This window comes from Chiloscyllium plagiosum, unplaced genomic scaffold (assembly GCF_037043375.1).
Source record: "Chiloscyllium plagiosum isolate Xiang-an unplaced genomic scaffold, Cpla_swu_hap1 HiC_scaffold_36, whole genome shotgun sequence".
Lineage (NCBI taxonomy): Eukaryota > Metazoa > Chordata > Chondrichthyes > Orectolobiformes > Hemiscylliidae > Chiloscyllium > Chiloscyllium plagiosum.
The window spans coordinates 49,375,835-49,387,989 of NW_028270174.1; the positions used below are offsets into that span (position 1 = coordinate 49,375,835).

Genomic DNA, 12,155 nt, shown 5'->3' on the forward strand with positions numbered 1-12,155 from the left:
GTCTGATCCTTGCCTCCTCAACCTTAAGTAAGGTTCATTCTCTCTCTTGTTACCCAAGGTTCTTTGAAATTACCATCCCTTCCTTGCCTCAGTGGGGACAAATCTGCCCAGCAAGTGCTTCCTAAGCAATCTCTACATTTCTCTGAGAACATCTGTTCCCAATTTAGGCGCCCCAGTTCCTGCCTAATAGCATTGTAATTCCCCCTTCCCCAATTAAATACTTTCTCATACCATCTGCTTGTATCCCTCTCCATTAGTATAGTAAAAGTCAGGGAGTTGTGATCACTATCACGGAAATGCTATCCCACTGAGAGATCTGACAACTGGCATGGTTAGTTGTCAAGCACCAAATCCAAAATGGCCTACCTCTAGTCGGCCTATCTATGTATTACATCAGGAACCCTTCCTGGACACACCCAACAAAAACTGCTCCATCAAAACTATTTGAACTAAGTAGGTTTCAATCAATATCAGGCAAGTTAAAGTCACCCATGACAACTAACCTATGTGCCTCCTATGGTTTAAATATCTACTGCAAAAAAACTGCATTACAGCTGTACTGAGGGAGGATATTCCCTGACATATATCCAAGGATATTATTTGGGTTGAATTCAGAAATAAGAAAGGGATGATTGCCTTATTGGGATTGTATTATAGATCCCCTAATAGTCAGAGGGAAATTGAGAAACAGATTTGTAAGGAGATCTTTGTTATCTGTCGATGCTCTGACCAAGCATGCAAAACACCTTCTTCACTATCCTATTCTACCTGCGACTCTATTTTCAAGGAACCATGAACCTGCACTCCAAGGTTTCTTTGTTCAGCAAAATCACTCCCCAGGACCTTCCCATTCAATGCATAAATCCTGCCCTGGTTAGCCTTTCTGAAATGCAGCACCTCACATTTATCTAAATTAAACTTCATCAGCCACTCCTCTGATCAAGATACTGAGGTAACCTTCTTTGCGGTCTACTACACCTCCTAACTTTGGTGTCATATACCTAGAATAAACATAGAAACCGTACAGTGTGGAAACAGGCCATTTGGCCCAACAAGGTCACACCGATTCTCCAAAGAGTAACCCTCCCAGACCCATTTCCCTACCCTATTACTCTACTTTTACCCCGACTAACCCACCTAACCTAAACATCCATGAACACTATGGGCAATATAGCATGGCCAATCCACCTAACCTGCACATCTTTGCATTATGGAGGAAAACCAGAACATCCAGAGGAAAGCAATGCAGACACTGGGAGAATGTGCAAACTCCATACAGACAGTCGCCTCAGGCTGAAATCAAACCCAGACCCGTGGCGCTGAGAGGCAGCAGTGCTAATCGTCATCTGCAAACTTCCTAACTATGCCTCCTGTTTTCACATCCAAATCATTAATATAAATGACAAAAAGCAGTGGACCCAGCACTGATCCTTGTGGCAGACCACTGGTCACAGGCCTCCAGTTTGAAAGGCAATGCTCCACAGCCACCCTCATCTACCTTTGAGCCAGTTCTGTATCCAAATGGCTAGTTCTCCTTGTATTCCATTGTTAGGTTCATTTTTTTCCCTGACGTTCTTGTACACATAATGCCAACCTTTGTGAACAAGCAAAATTTTATTAAGCACAGTACAGTACAAGCTTTGGAGCAACCCTGAACACTCTTCGCCATGATTGCGAAGCGTGTCCAGGGAAACTGTCTCTGAACAAAGGAAACTGTCCTTCCTTTATACAAAATCTTTACATCACAGTCAGTAATGCTCACAAGACAACCCCCAGTCATTCCCTCATGGTCACATGCCACTCAAGCCACAAGGCAGTGACCACCTTACCTTCAGAAACAATATAATGCAAATTATCCCTTAATGGCCAGATCTGATGTGAATTGTATTTTTTTTACCTACAGGCAGTAGTCAGAATTCCAACTATAATGTTCTCATTGATTTCAAAATAGGGGATGAAAATGTAAACAGACTTTTGAATAACAAGGAGAAATTAATGTAATTTCTTACAATCTCTCTGTAAACCAGGAGCATCCCACCCTAGCCTCGGGACATCCAATCTCGTGTAGGTCAACAGAGCAAGTTAACTCTTTAATATCACACCGTGTGATCTAACTTTGCTAACCAGTCTATCATGAGGAATCTTGTTGAATGCCTTACTGAAGTCCATAAAGAACATGTACTGTGCCCTCGCCAATCCTCTTTGTTACTTCTTCAAAAAACTCAGTCAAGTTAGTGAAACATGATTTCCCATGCACAAAGTCATGTTGACTATCCCCAATCAGTCCTTGCCTTTTAAAAGTATATAGCTAATGCCAGCACACTGAACAGCATTGATGTAAAGAGGAATCTTAGGGTTCAAAGTGGCCACACAAGTAGATAGGGTGGTGAAGAAGGCAGATGGCATGCTTACCTTTATTGGTAAGGAAATTGAGTACAAGAGTCAAGGTGTCATGTTGCAGCTTTATTAGACTTTGGTTAGGCTGCACTTAGAGTATTTATGTTCAGTTCTGGTTGCAACATTACAGGAAGGGTGTGGAGGCTTTGGACAGTTGCAGAACAGGTTTACCAGGATGCTGCTTTTAATTAGAGGACGTGAACTGTAATGAGAGGCTAGAAAAACTCTGGTTCAGTTCTCTGGAGTGGCGAGGCTGAGGGGAGACTTGATTTAGATGTATAAAACTATGAGAGGCATAGATCGGGTTGACGGACAGAATGTTTTTCCAGAGCTGAAATTTCTAAAACTAGGGGGCATGCATTTAAGGAAAGAGGAGGAAAGTTCAGAGCAGGTGTGAAGGGTAAGTTTTTTATACAGCGAGTAGTTGGAGTGTGGAACGCGCTGCTGGGGGTGGTGGTGGAGGTAGATACGATAGGGATATTTAAGAGACTTTTAGATAAGCACATGAATATGCAAACAATGTTGGGTTATGGACCAAGGCAGGCAGAAGGAATTAGTTTAATTTGGCATCATTTTTGGAACAACATCATGGGCTGAAGGGCCCATTCCTGTGCTGTACAGTTCTACGTTCTATGACATGTCACAGTGAAGCAATTTTATTAAGCTTCCTATTGTAATGTCAACAAACTGACCTCAAATTTAAATTGGATATAGATTTGAAAAAGATAAATTTTCTTGGCTGTGGGGTAGGAACAGGGAATGGGGCTAATAGGATTCTTTCAGAGGGTTGACAGAAGCCTGATGAACCAAATGATTTCCTTCTGCTGTGTTTGATTCTGTAAGCATGTGCAACTTATGCAACAGTTAACATAATTGGGAGAGTTATACCCTAAATGTAAGTCAAACCCTAAATGTAAAACATGTGCATTCCTGGTATTTTTGAGCAAAACCTTTTATTTCCATCAAAGGACTTCACAGACATAAATTTGAGTAGCAAACAATGTTTTCTCTCATTTTCTTCTGCACAATATTTATTCTCTCCACCGCAAATGCTTAATAGCAGCAGTGTGTATTATCTACAAGATTAACAGCTGAAATTCACTAAACATCCTTAGTACCTTCCAAATCCATAGCCACTTCCATCTAGAAGGACAAGGGCAGCAGATCCATGGGATGCCACTGCCTGCAAATTCCGTTCAAACCACTCACCATCCTGACTTGGAAATATGATTAGATTAGATTAGATTAGATTACTTACAGTGTGGAAACAGGCCCTTCGGCCCAACAAGTCCACACCGACCCGCCGAAGCGCAACCCACCCAGACCCATTCCCCTACATTTACCCTGCACCTAACACTACGGGCAATTTAGCATGGCCAATTCACCTGACCTGCACATTTTTTGGACTGTGGGAGGAAACCGGAGCACCCGGAGGAAACCCACGCAGACACAGGGAGAATGTGCAAACTCCACACAGTCAGTCGCCTGAGGCGGGAATTGAACCCGAGTCTCTGGCGCTGTGAGGCAACAGTGCTAACCACTGTGCCACCGTGCCATCCATATGTTGCCATTCTTTCATTGTCATTGGGTCAAAATCCTGGAATTCCTCCCTCAGGGTAATGAGGGCATGTAGACTGCAGTAGTTAAAGAGGGCAGTTCATCACCTCCTTCCTAAGGACAACTAGGAATGGGTATAAATGCTAGCCAGCCAGAACACCATGTCCCATGAGTGAACTAGTGTGTGTTGCACTGCGTGGACTTACTAAAATTATCATTTGGGTGGGAACCACACCCAACTTAAAGAAACTGCTGCTTGTACTGAGAATGTGTATAGGACATAAGCAGGTAGGAAAGAGTTAAGTTTTGAGTTTTGTGAAACAAGAGGTTCAGCTGAGCATGTCTCAGATCAGATAAGAACTTGCAGTTAACAGTGGGGTGCTGGAGGCAAGGGTAATGGGTTAACAAGGTGTAAAAGCATTCATTATGAAGAGTCATTTAACAGTATTGGAAGCATTCAGTATGTAAGGTCAGTTTAACAAGTGAAAAGTATTCATTTGTTTGGGTTCAATTCCCCTGGCTGGGTAATTGAGATTCAAATCCTCTGAATGGTACTGGGATTCGAGTCCCTTGGGGTGGGTTTGATTTGAGGTTTGAGTCTTCCATGCTGTGTTGGAGTTGGAGTATTTAAGTGAGATTCGAGCTTTCTGTTTTCAAGTGAGGTTTGAGCTCTCTGTTCAAGCAAGGTTTGAGCTTTCTGTGTTTATGTGAGGTTTGGGTTTTCTGTGTTTAATTGGGGTTTGAGTTTTCTGTGTTTAAGTGAGAATTGTTGTCTCTGTGTTTAAGTGGGGTTCAAGCTCCCATGAGAAGTGGTGAGAAAGAGGTTAAAGTCCCCAAGTGGTGAAATTTTATAATTTCAGTGAGAGGCTGGAAAAAAAATGAAGGAGAGAAATGCTGAAATTAAGGTTGTACTAGTACTTGAGTTGAAGGAGGAGAGTTTCAATGTAAATTGTGCCATGCTGAGAGTGTTTGATGTTCAAAAATGTTGGTTTGTTAAAGTTCTGGTTCAGAAAATCCTTTTAATTAATGGTTTTGCCTTATTTGAATCCTGATCTCCAGTCAATGTGTTTTGTGAGCTGTGTAGTGGGGCAGATTTTGTTTTTGCATTGAAATTGTACAACATTATCTCCTCAAAATTATCAAACTTGTAACCTTAAAACAAATTGATTGAGGGCCTTGAGCCCCTGAGTTTCAAATTCTACAATGCCCATTTTAAAAAAAAGCGATTGGGTCAGTGGTCATGCTTTAGCCAGATGGGAGTATTGTATTAAAATATTTTTGCTGCTGTTGTGCAGTGTGCTTACAAAAAGAAGAGTGCGTTTTTAGTTTGATGTTTTGTTAAAATTTTCTAGAGAATATCAGAACTTGAGGCTGCACTGCTTAAATTCTGTTAATTATTATTAAGACTTTATTGGCCCCCTCCATATTGCAAATTCAAAGAATGTTGATCTCTACCGAAGCTGCTACTGTAATTCTGACTGTCTTATTTGGGAAGTTTTGTTTGGAGAACATATTTTAAAATATTCAGTATTTGTTTATCATGAATATTTGAGATTTAAATCTGAACTGAAACTGCCTCTTCAATTGATAAAGCACAGGAAACATCTTGTTGTTTTCTTGCTGTTTCAGACTTTTGAGATACTTTTCCTGACAGCTTTCACACTAGCGAAGTATGAATTTGTTAAAAGAAAATAACTTTTGAATAACCTGAAAGAGTTTACCTGAAGGTTTAATTTTAGGGCCATTGATTGTTGTTTTTATAATTGACTGAATTGTTTAGGCAGTAAGATTTAGAAGTTTATGGATTGTATAAAACTTGATAATGTCATAAAAAGTGAACAGAGTAACAGACTTCAAGATGACTGAAAATGCTGAAATAGGCGTGATATTTTGTATATAATGTTGGTTCTGCTGGTTGTGGGTATGGGCTCCTTTTATTCTTGTCAGGCTACCATGATACCAGAGGTCTGAGTAGTCTGGTGGTAATTTCTGATATGAGCTTAATATATGGCAGTGTGGCCAGTGTCTGGATATATTTTAACTTCCTGTTGTGGTCTGCTGTTAGGTATCAGTGAGCTATGCTTTTTGGGTACCTGTTGTTTCTGAAGAAGTTGTGTCTGTGTTCTTCTGTTCTGTGCAGCTCCGGGATGCTGCAATGTGTTATGGCTTGCTTGAACAATGTTAAAATGCAGCTCCATTTGTGGGTGTTGGAATGGTTGTTGTTGTAATTGAATACTTGTTCTATGTGGGTGACCTTCTTGAAGCTGAGAATGTGGTGCTGGGAAAGCACAGCAAGTCAGGCAGCAATTGAGGAGCAGGAGAATCTGATGAAGGATTCCTTATGAAGGGCTCTTGCCCAAAACGTCGATTCCCTGCTCCTCGGATGCTGCCTGCTCTGCCATGCTTTTCCTGCACCACACACTCGACTCTGATCTCCAGCATCTACAGTCCTTCCTGTTAAGCTTGTCTAGAGCTGCCCATTGGCCTAAAGAAGAGTGGACTCACAGAGGAAGCCGAACAGACTATTAGGCAGACAGTGGCTCCAATGTTAAGCAGATATAAAGAAGGAGACACCCTCAACACACCAGAAAGAAAAGCTCCTCAACATTTTCAGGAGGGACAAAAACATTATAATCTTACCAGTGGGCAAAGGGCATATGACTGTCATATTGAACACAGAGTACAATACATAGAGAAAGCGAGCACACTACTAGCAGATACCGACATTTATCGACAGATGTGACACCATAACAGGAAAACCACATCACAGTTAGCTTGAGAAAACTACATCAGACAGGAGAAACTAACAAGACTAACTTCCAAAACGTGAAGCCAGAGGGATCCAACGCACCCCACTCCTATGGACTCCCAAAGGTATGCAAACTAGGAATCCCTCCTCAGACCCATAGTTTCACTCTCAGGAACGCTAACATACTGACTAGCTAAAGAACTGCTTCAAAGGCTAAAACACCTAGTGGACAACTCAACCCAATCCATCCACTCCACCCAAGAATTCCTCAACATCATCAAGGACACCAGAATAGACTAGGACGAGATTAGGGTCTCCTTTGACGTGACAGCACTGTTCATCTCTGTAGAGATTACCCTAGCCAAAGAAGCACTAGCCTTGCTATTTGAAGGACCAGAAATGCAGGCAACCTACAACACCAATTTTAGAAAAGACAGCATCCTCAAAATACTAGATCTCTGCCTCACGACCCACTTCATCTTCACTGGCCAGGTATACAAACAAATCAATGGATCACCGATATTAGAGCTAATAGAAGAAGCTGCTATGCAAAGACCAGAATGGACATCAGTTTCCACTATCCAGCCTAAACGGTGGATCCACAATCTAGCTGACACCTTTCCTCTGTACCAAACAGTTAGAGGAAACCCATCAACTCAAACAACATCCTTACCGGCATAAAATTCACCAAGGAAGAAGAGAACAACAACCAACTCCCCTTCCTGGATGTAATGGTCAAACGTAGGCCAATGGGGAGCTCTGCACCAAATTATACAGCAAGGCCACCCACACAGCCCAAGTACTCAACTACAACAGCAACTATCCCAACAGCCAAAAATGGAGCTGCATTGTTCAGGTGATGCATTAACACAATGCAGCACCCTGGAGTTGTGCATAGCGGAAGAACAACATCTACACAATGGCTTCAGAAACACTGGGTACCCAGAAAGTGCAGTCTGCTGATACCTGCATGAAGACCACAATAGGAAGACACAACATGTCTGTACATATTGGCCACACTGCCATACATTGAGGGCATATCAGAAGTGACCACCAGACTACTCCGACCTTTGGGTATCCTGGTAGCCCACAAAGAAGAAGGGCTTATGCCCGAAACACGATTCTCCTGCTCTTTGGATGCTGCCTGACCTGCTGCGCTTTTCCAGCAACACATTTTTCAGCTCTGATCTCCAGCATCTGCAGTCCTCACTTTCTCCTCACCCACAAATCACCTACCACACTGTAAAGAATTCCATACCCACAACCAGGACCAACTTTATATACAAAATACCACATAAAGACTGCCAAAAATACTACATAGGGAAAACAAGGAGAAAATTAACCAGCAGAGTACATGAACACAAACTAGCCACCAAGAGACATGACCAGCTATCACTTGTTTCTACATGCACAGACAATGAAGGACACCAATTCAACTGGGACAACGTATCCACTCTAGAACAAACCAAACAGAGATATGCATGAGAATTCCTGGATCTTGATCTGGAACTCCATTAACAAACATGTAAAGGTGGACTCTGTATATCAACCACTAAGAAACAGAAACAGCAACAAATCTGGAAATGACACCACCAACCCCAGCAGATCCAGACACACAGCAAGCGGGACAGAGCACTAAAGCTTCACCGGAGGCGAACTGATGATATTACCTAGAATGGTGATGAAATGTTGCTCAACAATCTGTTTAGATATGCTATGAACTAAAGTTTTCTGGCTCAGAGGTTGGGACACTACCACTATACTGCAAAAACTCCTCAGGGCCTCTTTATGCTATTTTAATCAATCTGCACAAGAGGTTTATGAATTATATCAGAAATTTGAAAAGGGACCAAAAAGATACTATGACCCTATGAAAGCAGAGGTATCTGTTTACAAGTATTTACAACACTAATTGTTCATGTCTGTGTTTAATCTAGTTCTCATCGTTTTTGTGATATTGCAAAGTTAAAAGGACAACGGTCCCATCTGTCTGTGGAAAATATAGGGTGTGCAGAATGGCCGACAGAAGGGATTGGTGCATGCAGCCTGTTTTAAGAAATTAAGTTTCAAGGTTGGGTGCATGGATGAAGAATCAGACTATGATTATGAGTTGAAATGTGTGGTGTTGGAAAAGCACAGCAGGTCAGGCAGTATCCGAGGAGTGGTAGGGTCGACGTTTCGGGCATAAGCTCTTCTCACTTTTTCCTATGATCATAGGTGGAGAGGGAAGAGAATGGAGGTCCAAGCTTTCTGAATGAGACCTACAGGAGTATTCCTTTTCTTCCTAACCAACAGAGAAACCTGAAATAGTTTTAAATTTGACTTGGTGATAGTGTTTCTCCAATTTGCACTGTGGGTTGAAATTGCAGATCAGGTCCTAAAAAACATAATTGGATCAATTTTATCTGCTGTTTCCTTCTTGCAAGTGCCCTGTTCATCTGGTCAAAGATCAAGTTAGTTTACAGACAGTAAGAAGGAAATGGGTTCAATAGGAATAAGTGAATACATCCAACTTTATCCTCTATCTAGTTTCTGCCTGGCAACGACATCTAAAATCAGCATCACTAAATCCAGTCAAATTGTGAACTGACTGCTCACCGCAAGATTATGACATTTTCCTGTCATAGAACAATACAATAGACGAACAGGCCTTTCGCCCACCATCTCTGCACTGACTATTATGCCATTATAGACTAATTCCATCTGCCTGCACATGGTCCATATCTTCCTAATCCCAGCCTGTTCATGCCTAATTACGTCTTAAACATTGCTATCTGCTTTGACCATCTGACCTGGCAGCAGCTCCAGTCACCTACCACTCTGTGTAAAACAAAATAGAAGCTATCGCACATTGCTTGGGCTTGATGTCACATTGAATAATGCCAGTCAAACCAAGTTTAATGAAGCACTCAAGGGATTCTGTTAGACCTCGAGGGAATTTATGTTAAAATTACAGTTACACAATCCTTTATCTAAAATTCCGAAATTTGAAAACCGAAGATTTTTCGTGAAGTCTTTTTATGTATAACAAGGTTGTTTGGTGTGCGAACAGGTGACCCAACTCCACACCCACTCGACTAAAGTCACAGATGTGACGTAGCGGCGTGGCCCAGCACCCGCAGGTGTCAATTGTGTCTCAGTGCTCACACTAGTCACATGTGGGTCTGCTGTTCAGTAAGTTTTTTTTAACTTCAGTATGAAAATATAATTTATTCTGAAATCTGAGAAACAACTCGCCCCAAGGATTTCGGATAAAGGATTGTGTACCTGTGCTTGTTTTTAAATATCCTGAATTGTAATCATCATTAACCCATGACACAATTTGCAGATTGCTGGGTGCAACAAGTGCAATGCAACCAAATCACCTCACATTGTAGTGCAGTCTAACATCAACCTTAAAATACTGCGGAAGTTTTCTTTTTATTAATTCATGGAATATGAATGTGATTGACTGTAGCCAAAGTGATATGTACACAGCCACAATATTGTTAGAGAACCAGTTCTAGAACTTTGATCCAGCTAATGAGGAATGGTGATTTAGTTCCAAGTCTGATACTGACTTCGGAGGGGAACTTGAGGGTGCTGCCCTCGTCCTTCTAGATGGTAGAGGTTGTGGATTTAAAAGGTGCTCTCAAAGAAGTGCATCTGTTGCCTGCACACACTGATGCTGCTGTACTGTGATGGTCAGTGTAGAGCAAGTGGCTTGCTTGATGGTTTCAAGCTTCTTGAATGTTGTATTCGTGCTCATCTAAACAATTCATTTCGATATGTTTGCCTCATGAAATATTCTCTGCAGGTGAGTATCAGAAAGTCTTTTATCTTAAAATTGCAACAAAAACTTAAATGATAATGTATTTCAATATATTTGTTATATGGGATGACCTAGTTGTCTCCAACAATGAAACGTGAACATTCTTTTTCTATTTGGATAAAGTATCCAGATTTGGAAAAATATCTTATTAAAACTTCAAAAATGATTTCTGTGACTTTAATCATACTTCATTGTCCTTGATATCGTGTAAAACTGGGGTTGTAAGAACCTTTCAATTGTGTTCCTTATTCATGCAATCATTACTATATTACTGAGAATAAAACATCCTGATTCACTGAATACGATTTGTAATTACTAAGCTTCATGTTGCTTTATGAATTATTATAGAAAACATGTTTCAATGCAATCAATGAAAATTTTAAAAATAAATTACATTCACTTTTTCAGATGATTAATGCTCAGGGCTATCATTTTTTAATATAAAAAGCAAGGCATAAGTAAAATATAACAAGAAACTGCAGATGCTGGAAGTCTGAACCAAACAAATTGCAAAAACAGAAAAACACAACAGGTCTGGTAGCATCTGTGGAGAAAAATAGAATTAGCATTTGCATCCGGTGACTCCTCTTCAGAATAAAATAAACACTGAAAGAAAGATGATAGACCTTATTTTAATGCAGTGCTTTTGAAGATCTTGGTATCCCAAAATGCTTTAAAATATTTTTGAATTGCTGTACTGTTGTAGAAAATTCAGCAGCCATTCGAACACAGTAAGGATGTGATAATCTGCTTTAGTGATGTTGTCTGTGGGATAAATATTAGTCCCTTATCTTCCTTTAAAATATTGCCTTTGTGCCTTTTGTGTTCTCGACACAAAAGGTACAAATCAGTTTACTCTCTGTTTCAAAAGATAAAATCTCTGATAATGCCATACTCCTACAAGGCATTTTGTGCTTCCCTGTCTGGATTTTGTGCTCAAGTCTTTGGAGTAAAAGCTGAGCTCTGATATAATCTGTAAAATGCTATTGCTAATGTTAAATTTACTTCTGAGTTTTAAACATTTATATTTAATTTGCTGTTTAAAATTTTGTAAATGATTTTTTTGGGAGCCAAAATATTCATCAAATCAATATTTTTTTCACCTGAGGTTTCCACTTAGGCTTTTCTGTAAATTATTGGAGAGATGCATCAAAGTGCTTTGGTGGATCTTTTTCTTTTCAGTTGTTTATTTGTGTTTAACAGATGAGATTTACTTGATAATTGGCTATTCAACAAAAGACTTCAATTTAGAAGCCTATGAATTATTTTTGAGTGAATCCCTAAGGAGTACTGTTAAGCAGAGGGATCTGGGTGTATAGGTCCAGAGATCACTGAAGGTGGCAGTGCAGGTAAATAGGGTAATAAAAAAGGCTGGTGGCATGCTTGCCTTCGTTGGAAGGGGTATGGAGTGTAAGGATAGACAAGTTATGCTGCACCTTTATAGAACTTCAGTTAGGCCACACTTGGAATATTGCGTACATTTCTGGTCATCACATTACCAGAAGGATGTGGATGCTTTGGAGAGGATATTGAAAAGGCTTGTGGGGAATAGATGGGGGGGTGGAGTTTGTAGCTATGAACAGAGGTTGGATACACTGGGTTTGTTTTTGCTGGAATGCAGGAGGTTGAGGAGCAACCTGA

The 12,155-nt window shown here is 40.6% G+C and overlaps 1 protein-coding gene across 9 annotated transcripts in view; it reads left to right on the plus strand.

Moving 5' to 3' along the window:
• Positions 1-12,155, plus strand: part of rapgef2b (Rap guanine nucleotide exchange factor 2b) — a 400,973-nt gene that overhangs the window by 134,292 nt on the left and 254,526 nt on the right. The window lies entirely within an intron of this gene.